This window comes from Tyto alba, unplaced genomic scaffold (genome assembly GCF_018691265.1).
Source record: "Tyto alba isolate M040663 unplaced genomic scaffold, T.alba_DEE_v4.0 Super-Scaffold_48, whole genome shotgun sequence".
NCBI classification, from domain to species: domain Eukaryota; kingdom Metazoa; phylum Chordata; class Aves; order Strigiformes; family Tytonidae; genus Tyto; species Tyto alba.
In genome coordinates, this window is record NW_024881324.1 from 21585558 (window position 1) to 21601958 (window position 16401).

Sequence of the window (16401 nt, forward strand, 5' to 3'; positions counted from 1 at the left end):
CAACTACAAATCTGAATATTCATACAAAACATTTCAAATTGCTTAAGCTTTTTAGAAAGTGAAACAGCTTTATACTACTGTAACAACTATAGTACCTAATTTAAGTCACCATCCCTGGAGGTATTTAAAAGATGTGTAGACATGGAGCTTAGGGACATGGTTTGGTGGTGGATTTGGCAGTGTTAGGTTTACAGTTTGACTCAATGATCTTGAAAGTCTTTTCCAATCTAAATGATTCTATAATTCTGTAATTTGTTGCTTTCCTGAGCATTTATTTCTGTGTTCTATTTTAACTTGTAGGGATGCTGTTCCTCCGAATAAAGATAAAGTAATTCACTCTGGCTAGAAATGTGGTTCATGATTAACTTTCACAAGAAACATTTTCTGTAATAATCAACCACAAGATTATTTGCTGTCTCTTAGTAGTAACAACACTAAGAATATGCCAAAGCCTCCAACTGGTTAGGAAAAGCAGGAGATCCAAACCGCTTCTGGTCAGTAAAGATACATTAACTGTATTATAATTTACAAGAACACTAAGGAACCTGAAGCATCCTCCCCTAAAGGGCTTCCTCCTGATCACATGACAGTGCAGAACAGGGCCGTGATCACCCCAACATAGTGTACCCCATTTTAGAAAGAAAATCAATCTAGTTTGCAGTTAAGCTTGCTCTAGGACTCAAAGCAGCAGCGCCATATAATTTTCTGCTTTGTGACAGGTCCAGTGGAGTAAGGGGGACACTATTAGACCTTTGGCCTGCTGGGATTCTGGAACCCAAAATAGTAAATCTGCACAGAACTGCACTGGACTGTTTTGTGCAGACATAACAGCTTGTCTGAAACTAGGTGGAGAATGAGTGTACCATGCAAGTATGTCCTAGGACTCTGCCCATATCAGTTTATCAGTTCTCCAGCATACATCTACGGAGGTATTACAAGTATATTCAGTTACTTAGGGAAAACTCAGTAGTTTTCCCACAGTGGTGTATGTTTGAGCTGTTTTTAATTAGTACCTATTTTTCAATCTTCATAACTTGGACACAAACATGTAAAAAGCAATGTGAGTTCTTAATGGAATAAATTTAGACACATGTATATGCTGAGCATATCTGATTCTGTAATAATGAGTTACTAATTTGGAGGTCTCTGAATATATCTGACAATGTATTGGTTTCTAACTGCTAATAATTCAAGTCTGTAATTGACTTTTGTATGCCACACAAATCTGTAGGGCTACTTCAGCGTGCTTCAGCTAGATGATAAAGCTCAGAAATAAGAAAGCTATGCCCATCTAATAACTTCTCAAAGGCTCATAAGGTTTATCTAAAGGTTCTCAGAAAATATAAGTTCAATTTGTGTTGAAATGATTTTTCACTTGCATTCCCCAAGGTCAGTAAAACTCTCCTTTCAGAATGCAATTATGGAGTATAAATGCCATACTTTGAGCAAGTTTCCATTATACTGATTCATAGTTCAAAATTTGCATTCTACCTTCCCAGCAAAAGAAGTGACAGGAAATACCAGAGGTTAAGCATGAAGTTGACTACAAAATGGTAATTATGGTTATGAAAAGGAAGGCGTGAAGCTGATTTGTAAGGGTCAAGTCATGATTTCAGTGGGCATTTCAAGTGGCAGCTAAGGCTCCCATGGGAACATACCCTGCCACCCCATTTTTAGAGCTTCTGATAAGTGTGCAGCTTAATGTTAATGTATTTTATACATTTAAAACTACTGCCTCAAATTTAATTTTAAAGAATATTAATAATTACAAACTAATTTATAAAATCTTTCAAGGAAATGTCAGCATTAATGAACTTTCTTCAAATGCTGAGTGGAGTAATTCCCTTAAAAACTACAAGGATCACAAAGTTTGAAGAGAAAGTACCTTAATTTTCCAAGTTATTGCCTTATTAGCAGAGTTTATTATTATACAAATTTGGGGTTCATTCTTCAGTTCGTACAAATTGTAACTGAGCTGATGCATGTTGCAATACCATAATGTGTTAGAGCCAATCTAGCCTCAGCAAATTCCTCCCGCTCAAAGAAAGAAAATTCCCCAGTTTCTAAGAGAAACTGCAAGTGAATAACAGGCAGTCTAACTGGTTGCCAATTCATTAACATAATATGAATAGGTCATTATTTTGATATATGTATGTTTCAACAAACAATGAATAGTCACCAAAGATATTGTGAAGTATTTAAATCTAATTTCCCTGACTACACTGGCTTTGGCTATTGTATCACACTTCTGCTACTTGTCAGCAGTGAACAGTTGCTGTGTATGTAATAATATTGAAAAGAATGATGCAATTTATACAGAAAATATATAAATCATGGAATATACCAGTGCCATGCTAATCTATACCCACCAATTAAAGGCATAAAACACAAAATGCAAACAAAACCTACTACTTAATCAAGTAGTTCAGAGTCCTAGACAATGAAGCATGGAATTTTCCTTTGGTATCCTAGCTGCTTTCAGCTATTCTCTCTAGTACCCAATGAACTTTTTCTAACCACATCATCATGATGAGTTTGGGGATTTTTTTTTTTTCCTGTCAGACTGTAGTCCTCCCGTGACTGCATTACCAAACTGTTAACAATAATTTAATTAGTATGCTAGAGTAATCTCTAGAGCAACAGAACTTAATAACCTGTCTTTCTAATTACAATCAGAAGAAAAATGCACTTAGAGCAAAACTGCAATACAGCTCAGGACCACACTGATTATACCTTCAAAAAACTCCTGTACTCTGAGCAAGGTTAATTTAAATCTTAAAATCCCAACCTTAAAATCTTCAAAAAGTAAATGACTAAAAATTGCCACTCTAGTGTCATCACACTGGTTTCCGTAAGGAGAGGCAAAGAATTGCTAAATAGTTACTTTCAAGCATAGGAATCATGGAGCTCAACACTTCTTCAAGTCACCATGATTTATGCGCTGAACAGAAAGTAAAGAGAAATCAACAATATGATCCTGCAACACTAAGATTTAAAGAGACTTTGAAAGTTTAATAGTTGCAAATCAAATTAAAGGATTAAAGGTGTTAGAGCAACTTAAATGTCTTTATTGTTGTGTCCAAAATTATCACTCTGGGGGTCTCCATGAGAATCACTTTAGCATAAATGCCTACATTTTAGTAAGAGTTGTAAAATATGACCTTTTAAAACCACTGAAACAGCTTCTTATTTTTATCTACCCACATCAAAGAAGGCATTAGACCTTTCCCACTTTTTATTTCCCTTCCAGCACCTATTAACAAGGCTTTACAAAGAACAAAGTATAATGGAGTCTTAGCAGGATATTAGAGACAATGTTCCTTTTTAAGAGAAAAGCAATTATCCATATATCCTTATCTTCTGTTTTCTTTTCATCAAATGAAAAATGTTTCAATTTAAAGAAAAACAAACAAACAAACAAAACAAAACAAACACACAGTTCTTCTCTGACTTGTTTTGTTTTTTACTTTTTAAGAAATTGGGTTAAATAGGAAATGCATACTTAAAAAAAATTATATTTTTTTCTTCAGGGAAAAAATACATTGGTATTATGGACTAAAAGACTTTGCTTTGCACGGATAATTTGCATATGGAAGAACAGGCAATTGCCAATGTGCCATTATATCTTTGAATAAAGCTCAGCTTATATTAACATCTATAAACCTCTTAGGTCCTAAGGCACAAGAACAGACTACCAAGTCTCATACAAAGGTTTTACAAGGGCCTCCTAAGAAAAGCTGAATAAAATACCTCATATAGGTTTGGTTCCGTCTCTTCAAAATATATCCCCACATTACAATCAATAGTGAAAAAGACTGGGGCAACAGATTGGTGGCACGGGCCTGAAGCAAATGACTAATGTTTTGAACAAAAATAAATATACCCATCCCAACCCTACACAGTATATCAGGGCTCTTAAATGAAATTTCTGACATAACTACACCATCTTAATTTAATGTTGAAATTTCCTTTTTAAAAGTTAGTAAAATATGGAAATAATGGAAAGAAGAATAAGATATGAATGCTCACTATTGCTTTGAAAATCAGCACAGAATTGGACAGCTTCAGCTGGTAGAAAAGGGAGAAAAGACTAAAATGTTCTGTTTCCCACAAGTATTACTAATGTTATAAATATATTGACTCCTAATTATCTCCATCATTTCTGTTCCAGGATGAATTGTTTTTCTTGCAACTGTTGGATGTGGACAGAAAAATCAAATCTCAGTTTCTGGTACTGGAACAAATTCCCTGTATGACCTGAAGAGATCATCTGACTTCTGTAAAGAATTAATTATGATCAGATTTTAGATTGAGTTCTTAATTTCTGTGAAGTTGTTTTCCTACTTTTCAAACCTCTTGGATTTCACTTTTCCCATGTTTTATACAGTCTTATCTCTTTATACTGTATCACAGGTAGATATTGGTTCTTGCTATAATGCAGGACAAAAGATTGAAAAAAATGATAAATAATTGTTCAAACTCTACTGTAATACAAGTAAGAAAAGGTACTACATTCCAATATTTCTGCCCCTAATTCCATGTTAAAAATCTGAAAGCGTTTTAATCCTATCATTTTTGTCCACAGCACAAGAGAGTTAAGTAAGAACACACATAAAAAAACAAGCCAGATAAGGCATCACTACTTTTTCCCTCAGATTTTTCATCCACTATAGTTATGACATTAAAACAGAAATAGTGTTTAGGTCAAGAATTTGATTAGCCCCAAGAAAGTTGGTGGAAAAATTAAAAGAAAGAAACCTGTTATGGAATTCAGGATGTCATAATTTTTCCTCTTCAGTTCCAAATTCCTAAAAATCAGCTTCTGGGGTTTTGATTTTTGCTGTACTCTTCATACTAGCCTCCACATGTTTTCAAGAAGAAGTAACAAAACTACTATTATTCTGTCCTGCTAATTTTTTCTACTCTCTTTCAGAACTACTCCAATGCTAAAAGAAAGAAAAGATGGAAGTCTAATCATGATAAAAGGCTAAATAGTACCCCACTCATACATAAAAAGTAAAAACTCTAATTTTTAAAGCTCTCATTTCCTCTCTGTTTAAATAAAGGAAAAACTAAGTTTCCAATTGTTTCCTGATAAATAGATTTTATTAAATAATTGAAATACAATATATGGTGAATAATTTAGCAATTACTCAAGTCAACCCAAGCTATTCAAATAATTCAAAAATTCTATTTAGGCCACTATAGAGTTGCTAGAACACCTTATTTAAGTGATTACAGGGCATTTGTTTGATGAACATTGATTATATTTATCTAATATGAAACAGACCAAATTCTCATTTCATTTCTAAGTATTGGCTTTGGTTAAATGTTATTCTCTGGAAGTTCAGCGTAAATCCAAGATAATTTCCTTCCTTTGTGTAGTACATTTGATTTATAAGAATAAATGAAGAAGCAGCATAGTCAACTGTGATGCTCTGTAAGGTTTTCTCTATATTCTGAGAGAACAGAAAAAGGTTAGAGTATTCCCACATCTGCTGGGTTTTTGTTGTTGTCCTGGGTTTGAGGGACTGGTGGGGTTTTTGGTAGCAGGGGAGGGGGCTACAGCAGTGCCCCCCTATAAGAAGCTTCTCGAAGCTCCCCCAGCTCTAAGTCAGCCCCATGTCTGCACCAAAACTGAGCCAATCAGCTGCACCTCTGCGATAACGTATTTAAGAAGGGACGTGGTGACGAGGAGTCGGACTTGTGAGAAGGAGTTGCGGCAGCTGCGTGAACACCAAAGTCAGTGGAATAATGGATGAAGAAAGGCAGGGGAAGGTGTGCCAGGGCAGAGATTCCCCTGTATCCTGTGCTGAGATGTCAGGGACACCCCCTGCTGCTATCCATGGAGGTCTATGGTGGATCATATGCTGACATGTGGTCTGTGGGGGGCCTCATGTTGTCTCAGGTGCCTGTGTCTTAAGAAGGTCAGGGAGAGAAGCTGCCCCCATTGTTGTAGTTCAGCGCTGGGAGGATTTCAGCATGTGGGGGTGTCTCACGCTGGAGCAGCTCGGGAAGGGCTGCAGCCCATGGGAGGGACTCCAAATGCAGAAAGTTGGTGACCCATCCAGGAGCAGTGTGGGGAATGTTGAGGCCCATGGAAGGGACTCACATCAGAGAAAGTTAGAAGAGGGCCGTCGCCTATGAGAGGGGGACCATGATGGAGCAGGGGGAAGAAGTTCCACACCCCATCCCCTGCCCTGAAGATGGAAAAAGCAACAGCACTGACTGCACGCCCATCCCCTGCCCCACCAGAGGGAGGAGGTAGAGATATCGGGAGGAGAGCTGAGCCTGGGAAGGAGGGAGAGGTGGGGGAAGAGTTTCTCAAGATGTGGTAATGCTTCTCACTGTCCTACTCTGTCTGTTAAGTGTTGCTGTTGTTACTGTCTCTATTAAATTTATTTCTTTTTTTTTTTTTTTCTTGCCCTAACAAGTCTTTGCTTACATAACTAGGTAAGTATGATTAGAAATATGATACTTTAATTTGAAAAATTGTATTGTTTAATTTAGAAACTAAAAGGAAAAAAACAACAAACGTGTGGGCCAGGACCTTACTGACATCTAGATAACTGTTTCTAAGAAAACATGGACAACCTGATATCAGTGAAATTAAATTCATGCTGTAAAACATTGACAAAGTAGTAGCAGGTTCTAGCATAAACTGATGTAGACTTCATACTCCTAGAGAGAAAAATAACCTGACAGCCCCTCAAAAGTGTTGGGTTTACTACTCTGCTGTCTTTGCGCCTTTTGAGTTTAATCTCAGACTGTTCACAGATGTACTGCTTCTGGAAATGCAAGCAGTGATGGTGGTCAGGAAGTGGCTTAATTTATCATATGATACTTAAGATATAAATACACTTTTTAGGACTGCTCAATAACCAGAATTATGTCCATAAACATTTGCATATCATGTCTGCCTAAGCCTGACTACAGACCCATGTCTATACGGACCACTAATGCATACCACAAGAACTCTCAAGTTACATCCTAGAGGGCTAGTATATTTACATAAGACAAAAAAGCACAATACTGCTTTTAACCCAGAATGCAGAACATACACATTAACCTGGCACAGGGCCTGGACTAGTAAGTCTGTCTCAAGAGTAATTAGTTCAGGCTCAGCACCATGTAGACACGGCATCTTTGTAATGCTGTGTAAACATTAGATTTTCTTTCTTCAGCACAGAGAAAGTAACTGTGATACCAGAAAGACCAAAGAGAACCAATCATTCATACATCAGCACCTGTATGGCCTGCTAGCAACCTGGTTTTACAGAAAAGACTGTCTTACTAACAAAAGCCCAAATATCCTAATACCTGGACAGGACTCCATAAAGTTGTGAAGCATCACTAATGCAGAAAAGGACTGGAACACCAAAAAACATTGACAGACCAGTATGTCTCAGAAATCAGATATTTAACAGGAGGCATACATTACAGACTAATGTGCATACTGACTTTTCACTGGGAACTTGAGTAGTCAGAATTACTGAGGGAAAGGGCACTAGGTGACAAAAAACTGCCACCCAAATGAACCTGTGAAAAAAAGAAACTTGATCCCTAAGATGTATGAATCAATACTTTTACAGTACAGAAAGATAGGTAATAGCACTTTAAAAAGACACCAGTGACACCTGATCTAAATTGCTCAGGCACTCATGATCAGAATAAAAGAATTCCAACTAGAGCAGTGGAGAGAAAAGCCATTTAGATAATCTAAGTGCAGAGCCTTTACTGAGACAAGAGGAAAATGAAGGCCCAGCTGGGATATGAATTTCATGTTGGAGACAGAAAGAATATTGAAAGACTCAAGACTGTTACCAGCTATTATGTTCACTATACCTCTGTACTGGGTCTGGTTGGGATGGAGTTAACTTTCTTCATAACAGTCTGTACTGTGCTTCGGTTGGATTTGTGACTAAAATGGTGTTGATAATACACCCGTGTTCTGGCTATTGCTGAGTAGTACTTGTACAGAGCCAAGTCCTTCTCTTTTTCCAACTTTGCCCACCAATTGAGTAGACTGGTTGTAGGAGGGGGTACAACCTGGACAGCTGACCCCAAGTGATCAAAAGGATATTCCATACCTTTTAATGTCATGCTCAGAATTAAACAGAGAGAAGGTTTGGTTTTTTTTTTGTTTTTTTTTTTTTTTTTTTTTTTTGTTTTTGTTTTGTTTTGTTTTGTTTTGTTTTTTTTTTTTTTAAAGGTGGCCATTGCTCAGAGACTGGCTGGACATCTGTCTGCTTGTGGGAGGTGGCAAATCATTGCCTTTGGATTGCTTGTTTTGTGGGTTTGGTGGGGTGTGTGTCATCTTTCTTCTTCCTCTTTCATTTTCTTATTAAAATATCTTTGTCTTGATCCATGAGTTGTCTTGCTTTTGCTTTTCCTATTCTCTCCCCTGTCTCTGTGAAGGGTAGGGGAGAGAATGAACAAGTGGTTGTGTGGTACTTGGCTGCCAAACTGGGCTTTACAAAAACAACCACCACCTCTTGGCTGCACCCTGACTCAATCTGCAAATCAATACCACACTGTGTTTTTCTCCTCTACTTTTCAGAGGAAGAGAAAAAGCACATGGCCAGAATACCACAATATATTTCAGTCATGTCCTGGATATGAATGACTAAGGCTACAGAACTTACAGGTACGTGTTTACAGAGTAAATATAATCCTCTGAAAACATGAAGAATGAATGCACACACAGAATTTTCTTATTGTTTATTCCAATACCTCAACTGGTCTACTAAAAGCCATTCCTTCTCTCTGGAAACCTTGTCCACCTCTTATGAATATATAAATTACAGGACAAATGGAGGTAGGGGTGGCACAGGCACAATGTATACAACTCTCAGTATATACATCTAGCTCAGAAACCCAAAGTGAGAGATTCCAAAAGATTCTTCTCGTGGAATTACACAGTGAGGACTGGGAAGGAATCTGTAAGATGGAGATTGATAAATTTGTGAATTAGAATATAACTGCTTTCCACAAGAGCAACAGACTTAGTTTTATAGCCTAGAGCTGAAAAGAATCTCCTGAACAACACTGACAAAACAGCATCCTTTCCAGGATTAGGCTGATGGGTAAACTTGTATACCTTAGATCACTCAACTCATACACTTCTCTGTCTTAAGGAAAAGGCTTTGAATTTAAATTGCCATGAAAGTCTTTCAGTGTAAAATATGGCAGAAAACCAACCTCTCACCATTTTTTATAGGTAACAACCAGCATACAGACAGAAATCTCTGCAAAGCAATTTGAACCGACTATAGCGAAAATAGTTTTATTTCTCCCAAAGGAAATATTAATATTTTATGTCAATCATTATGAGTAAACTACCTCCTTCCATGAGTTTACAGGGTTTCTCTTTTTACTGTATTTTAGGCAAAGAGGCTAGCACCTCCGTCACAACTACTTCAAAAAGGAGAATATAAAGTGTGTTTTTTTTCTAATTTATTGCCTACAGTGAGCTACATATTACTCATTGGAAGACTCTAGTCCAGTCTGGACTCAGTTCATCTTCCTCCTACTAACCTAGAAGTGACAGAATGAAGCCAAGCAGTCTTCTCTTCCAAATATAGTGTAAATGGTAGTAAGAAGTGATTTTTGTCCTTGCATAGCAGTACAGAACTGGCAACAAATTTAGCCCCAAAGATTACATAAGTAGATGTAGCAATCTTGTTCACTTTGATAAAAAAGATTTCCAAAAGTCACACCTTATTATATCCACAGTCAAAACTTCTGTTACACCAGCACTTTGGATATACTTCTTCTAAGGGTTGATAGTTCTTGTGTTGTTATGCAGCATGTAATTTATTTGGGGGTTAGCTTTGTTTTTACATGACTGTGTTTACACAGCACATCTACTGACCAGATTGTACTAAGTTACAAATGTATGTCATTAAATTGTTAATATAGTAATACTGATCTCTTAATAATGACTGTAAGAATCTGTAGTTCTTTATAAAAACAATAATAGCAATGTATTTTATCATAGCAAATAACCCAGATAAACTTGGCTGTATTGCACCACATGACAGAGGGCCAAAGACTAAGCCTTATATGCTGGAGAAATAAAGGAATTTGCGAGAAAAAAAAAAAATGCATTACTACTTTTGGCCATGTCCAATTTCTTTAGATGTTTTCTGTTGCTCATGAAACACTGAATAAGTCAGATTCTACCTTGTATTAAGCATAACTGTATCTGTTGGAAGGCTGTTTTACAGGCACAAAATACTGAATTAGCATCCTTCTTAAGTAAGATATAAGGCCAGATTCTAGCTCCGTAGTAGTGTTGCTATAGCATAAGAGCTGCAGATAAACCCTGGAGAGTCCTCTCAGCTAACATGGGAGAATATAAGGTAGGAAAAAACATTGAAAGTACACCAGTGAAGAACAGCTATACATCTCTGCACTGATGCTACCTTCATTCCTTGTTGAGAGTCATTTCTGCTCTAGGTCACTATAGAAAGATTCCTGAAAACTACTTATTCCACAATTCTTAAAGACATTCTGGTATAAATAAAATATGCTTGCACTGTATGAAAGCAGAAGTACTGAATACAGAACAGAATCCTCACCATATATTACAGTAGAAAGGGGTACAATGTTTTATTATTAAATAAAGGCCTGGGATTTTAAAGGTGATATTTTTGACTTAGGAATTACAGAAATCAACAGCAGAACCATGCATGCAGAGGATGCAGGGTGTAAACTTATTTTCCAACTCTGCCATGGGTTTGTTCAAACTATTCTTGGTAAATTATGACTTCACTGTCTCCCTGATAAAGTACGTTATGTGGGAAATAAGGCACTGCTGCTGACATCTCTCTTGTATTTGCATGAAAAGGACGGAATATTATTGATGTTAAATGATGTATTGGTTTCTAGAATTTTGAAGCAGACAACAGGTCTAAGCATACTCTTTCAAAATATATATCTATTATAGAAGTCTTTTTAATGTCAACTTTAGAAGGATCAAAAGGAAAAGACTTGTTTTTTTTCTATGATTCTGTGAATTTTTCTATGAACAAGAGAAATATTTCAATACTCAAGTATTTAAAGTTACAGTTACTGCACTTTTTCATAAAAGAGGTCATTAATATATGACAGTATGATTTACAGTATGCCATGCTTTAGTGAGTTTGTTATAACTGAGTAAAATAATGCATATTCCTGTGTATGACTGCTATTTTTTTCCCCACCTTTCAGATTATGTGATATTTCATCAACCCTTATGTTACCATTCTACAGTGGCTGTAAAGATTAACTGGAAGAATAGAAAATAGAGATTTCAAGTTAAGTAACACAATGAAAAAGTTAAAATTATTATGACTCTGAAAAATATTAGGAATATTTCAACTTCATACCTCCCATCCAAATTAGTTCATTTCTCTTCATAAATCATAAATATAACCATTACTTCAAAGAGTTCTCATACAATTTATGTAATCTTTTCATCAAATAATAAACCATAATGAAAAATATAATCTGAAGGTTTTCCAAACTACAATGGTAGCAAACTAAAACAGACCTCCTGTAATCTCTGAAAGATTCTTTAGCATAAAGTAATAGTATAGTATAACCTAGCCACTGACTTTGTTGCACTGAAGGTATAACCAGAGTAACTTGGAGTCAATTTAAGTATGTTTATATAAGAAGTGGTATGGCTAAGAGTTAAATTTCAAAAGTACCGAAGGAGAGAATTCCAAGCTATGGCTACAACTCACTTCTAATAAGCCGAGCAACACTTTATCACTTCAGTCAGAAAATTGATCTGATTTACTGGGTAACAAGCACATATATGTGCACATATATATGTATAAGTACATGTAAAACCAGAAAGTTTATCTTTTGCCTACTTCTCTTACACTGTGGAACACACTTTACTTGTACTGCTTGTTGTTGCTATAGTTGATGTAACACACTTCACAGGAGTTTAAAAAATTTTCCAGGAAAACAGTGACTAAAACGTATGAAGTAGAGATGTAGAGTATAGATTTCTTTACATTAGAGGTGCCAAAGTGATTTGCAGTCTAGCTGACACTGCAGTCAGAGTGCTAAGCAATTCAGCTTAGTTCATCCAAGCAAAGGTTAAGAAAAGAGATAATAGTAGTGCCTAACTAAGCATGAGTCTTCCAAAAGTTAATATGTATTTTAAAGACAGACAGACTAAATATGAGACCCACACCAAAATTTGAAATTATCTTGTTTCCAGACTAGAAACAGAGGCAAAAACATCTTATCACTGAAATATTTTGATAATGTCTACATCACTTTAAATTACTGTCAAAATGAAGTGATGCTTTTTATAAGTTACAGGTATGATGCAAAATCAATTTTTTATTAGGGACCATCTCCTATGTACTATCAAAGTAGACATACATATAGGGTTTTTTTTTTGATCTTAAAAGCTGTACAAGAGAATGTCATAGCAAACTCAACCCAAACATGCAAATAGCCTGACATAAACCAAAGATGACCCCAGTTTTCTTTGTCATTTGATCCACAATTAATTTTTTTTTAAATTCACCAAAGGAAACCTATGCTGAAAAAAGTATAGGATGTTCAGACTCAAAATAGTTAACATATCAAATAACTACTATTTATCTTTTATAATGTTCATTGTTTAATCTCAATGGTCTAACAGTTATAATCAGTTAGCATTCATTCAGTTGAAACCTTTCACATCTTGATATGATTTTAAAATGATACATAATAAATTGAACTGAATGAATAATTAAACAGCTATCATTGTTGCCCTTATGCAGAGTATTAATTGTGGTCAAAGATCATTTAGAGAACAGTTACTAGACTATGTATATATTAAACAGAAAGAACAGAAAAATGTGCTTTTATAGCCTAATAGATATGTAATATCTGCAAAGAGATAATTGTGGGAAACCTTAAGTGATTTCTAGGAAAGCTTTTTGAAATGGATCACATTATTCATGAGTCACACAGAGCCAGGATGTTTAACCCTGGCTTCAATCATCCTAGTATCTGCTGTGAGGACATTCAGGTTGGCCACATAAATCCAAGAGATACATGAAGTATCCTGAAGATGGTTTCTTGACATATGTGATCCATAAATCGAGGACAGGTGGTGCTCTTCTAGACTGGATAATCCCAAAAGAACGGGTCAAAGATGTGAAAGCCAGAAGAAAATGTCAACAGCAGTGATGAAGAACTTAAAGCCCTGAAAGAAGTGAGCAAGACAAATAGTAGCATCACATCTCTCAGAATGATCCAACTGTAGAACTGAAGCTTTCCAGAAAATTATCCTCTCAAGTGTGGTTTGGGCCTTTTGGCATTTCAGGGTTCTTCCCAGCCCAGCATTTTCTTATTTATGTTTTCCAGATAAAACTTTATGGAGGAAAAAAAAAAAAAATGGAGAGAGAAAGAAAGCATTTACACATTTTTCTTATACTCCAGAACCTGATGGTCCAATAGTCAGAATGCTCATCTAAGGTATAAAAGGTCCATCCATTATACTTATGTAACTGCTCTGTCACACAGAAAACAAGTGTTTGAAATGCAAGCTCTTGTGCTAACTTCAGTGCTCAGTTGGAATTTCTAGATTACTAGTTTAGTCTCTCCCAGAAATGTTTCTGCTTTATATTAAAATAATTCACTGAATGCAACAGAAATGGCTGAAGAACCTAATCGTAAGGTAATGTTAAAATACTAGAAGGAGGATTTAGGTGTCAAATATAAACTTCAGTACTTAACTATCCCTTGACTACTCTACAAAAGGGCTTTTGTGGTTCTGATTAAATATTCTCCGTTCAATCCCAAGAATCTCTCTCAGATTAAATTTTGTTCAAAGCAATACAACGACATGAAAAACCTTCCTTAGCCCAGTTAATTGAATTTGGCATCTAATTCTACTCGAGACTGGAGTTCACAGCATAATTGAAAAGAAGGTTCTGGGGTTTGGAATAGTTGGGGCTTTTTTGGCTGTTTCTTTTTAATTAAAATGTTGAGAGCACACCATTTTAATCCCACAAAGTGATCTCTCTAATCTGGACTCAGAATAGCATTTAAAACACCAGCTTCGATTCAGGTCTAAGTACGTTTCATGATAGTATCTACATAAAATAAGATGATTTTTTTGGTTGTTCAAAGTAGTTACACTTCACACTTTCAAAAGGTTGTAGAGTGGCAGCTATAAGTACTAACTGCCATGCTGTAAACATGACATAGGAGTTCTTGGCAAAAATAAGTTTTATCAGAACACAGAGGTAAATTAACATGAAGTGCCAAATGATATGGGAAAGACAAAAGATCAAGGAAAGATTCATGAAACAAAAATTAACAGTTTTTTCACTAAAATTCTAATATAAAAATATAAAGCGTATCTACAACTTCAGTGTAACAGTCAACGGTTTTCAGAACTTTTTAATGAGTATCAGAGCAGTTTCAGTTTGTAATTTCTATTCACAGTTTAGGTAAGACAAACATATGCTTGGGTTTGGAAATAGATATCAAGGGGAAATCTACTGGCATAATGTCTCATTTCAACACAATAAAAACTTCATAATATATATGTCAGCTTGCTTAGCCATTATAGAAATTTGGGGTTTTACAGCACAAAGACTTCAAGTGTGGCATTTCACATTTAACACACTGTTGTGCCTAGCTATAAACTTTATTTCTACTTGGCCTAATGTAAAATACTTTTAAAGAAAGTTTTTATTTTTAAAGATATGTTGGACTTTAAAATTTCCCATAAGAGAGACATATGGGCTATTTTTTAATGATACATAGAAGCTTTAAATGTTTGCAATGTCTTATGATTGTTTCATTAAAATAGTAATTACATTACATATATTTAAGGTCCAATAGTGTTTTGGCAAGATTCCTCTAGTTCAGTGTTTTTAATTACAATTTCACTGAGTAATTAAAAAAAGGAAAAAAAAAATAAAAAGATAGCCACCATCCTCTGAAACAAATTCTCCTTTGGAAAATGAGAGAATAAATTTTGTAAAGCATTCTTCCCCCTTTTAGTGGTATCCCCTGGAATCATGCTGCTTATCTAAAACAATTTGACTTCTCAGTAACATTCATAGGTTCCCCATTATAAAAATTATTTAAGGTAATATACTTTATCTGCTATTAAAAGGAAATTATCTTCACCATGAGAAATTTACGTGAAGCTTTATGTTTTGGTATGGAAAATGGATCATTCAAATTATTTCCAAAGGATTTCAGTGTTATAGGGGTTAATGTATCACTACATTTTTACTGACTAAAAAAATTTTAATTCTTTGTCTACAGCTTTCATTATCTTTTGATCATAAATTAATGCAGCCTTCAAGCTGTTGTTACTTATATCAAATGGATGGTTTGAATGGTGCATAATATTTTCCTCTTCTAGAACACAAGATTATTAATGTTAAAAACATACTTTCGCAGGGTCTGCTTTATAGCATGTTTGGAAAACACAGGTCCATAAGGATGCCTTCAGAGGAAGGCAGAAAAGTACACATGTAATTCTAGGATATTTTAAGGAAAAAAAAAACAAACCCAAAACAGTAGTAAGTGTTGACATGGGAACTACTTTATGTAAGTGCTTTTCATAGCTAGAACTAGTATGAAAGCATTTTTTGCTTGATTTCCAAACAAAAATAACTTTTAAAAAAAGCATCAGACGATATTACTAGTGTAAACTGAGTGTTTGTTTGTTTATGATTTCTTATAAGTTAATAAAACATCAGCTGTACTTAATGAAGGTACTGTTTTAATAGTTAAATACTTTTAAACTCAGACAACAACAACAAAAATCATTAACCAGCTATTAAAAAATAACCCAGATATTATGTTGATGTTTGTTCAATATATTGCTTATTATGAAATTCATTCTGCTAATAGAAAATAAATGGGTTTTCTGTATTCTAGAAGAAATAAATCTGTTCCACAATAAAGTCTAAAATATAGGATAATTAAAATGGAAAGAATAGTATATGTTTAAATATACAAAAATACTCAATCTATGGATCTCAATTTATTTTAAGAAGGGGAAAAAAATGCTGTCTTTTCTTTATGGCCTAAGGTAAGATATAAATGGAACTAAGCATATATTGTATTTCCTTTCAGTTAGGCTACCAACAATTCATCAAAATGATGATAACAGTTTCTGCAGTTTTAATTTCATCCATTTTGTGTGGTCCTTGAACCTTAATAGAAAGTGATTACAGGAAGATTTTGTCTTCCACAGCACTTATGTATTGCACAATGCAGAGTCAGCTAGCTAATGAAATGAGCGATGTTAGGAGCTCACAGTATAGCTACAAACAAATACTTTTGCCTTTTTTTTTTTTTATTCTCTAGAAGACAGAACAGGATAGTTTGATTTAGTGAAAGCCAGCAAAATTAAGCCTTCTCATTGTATGAATC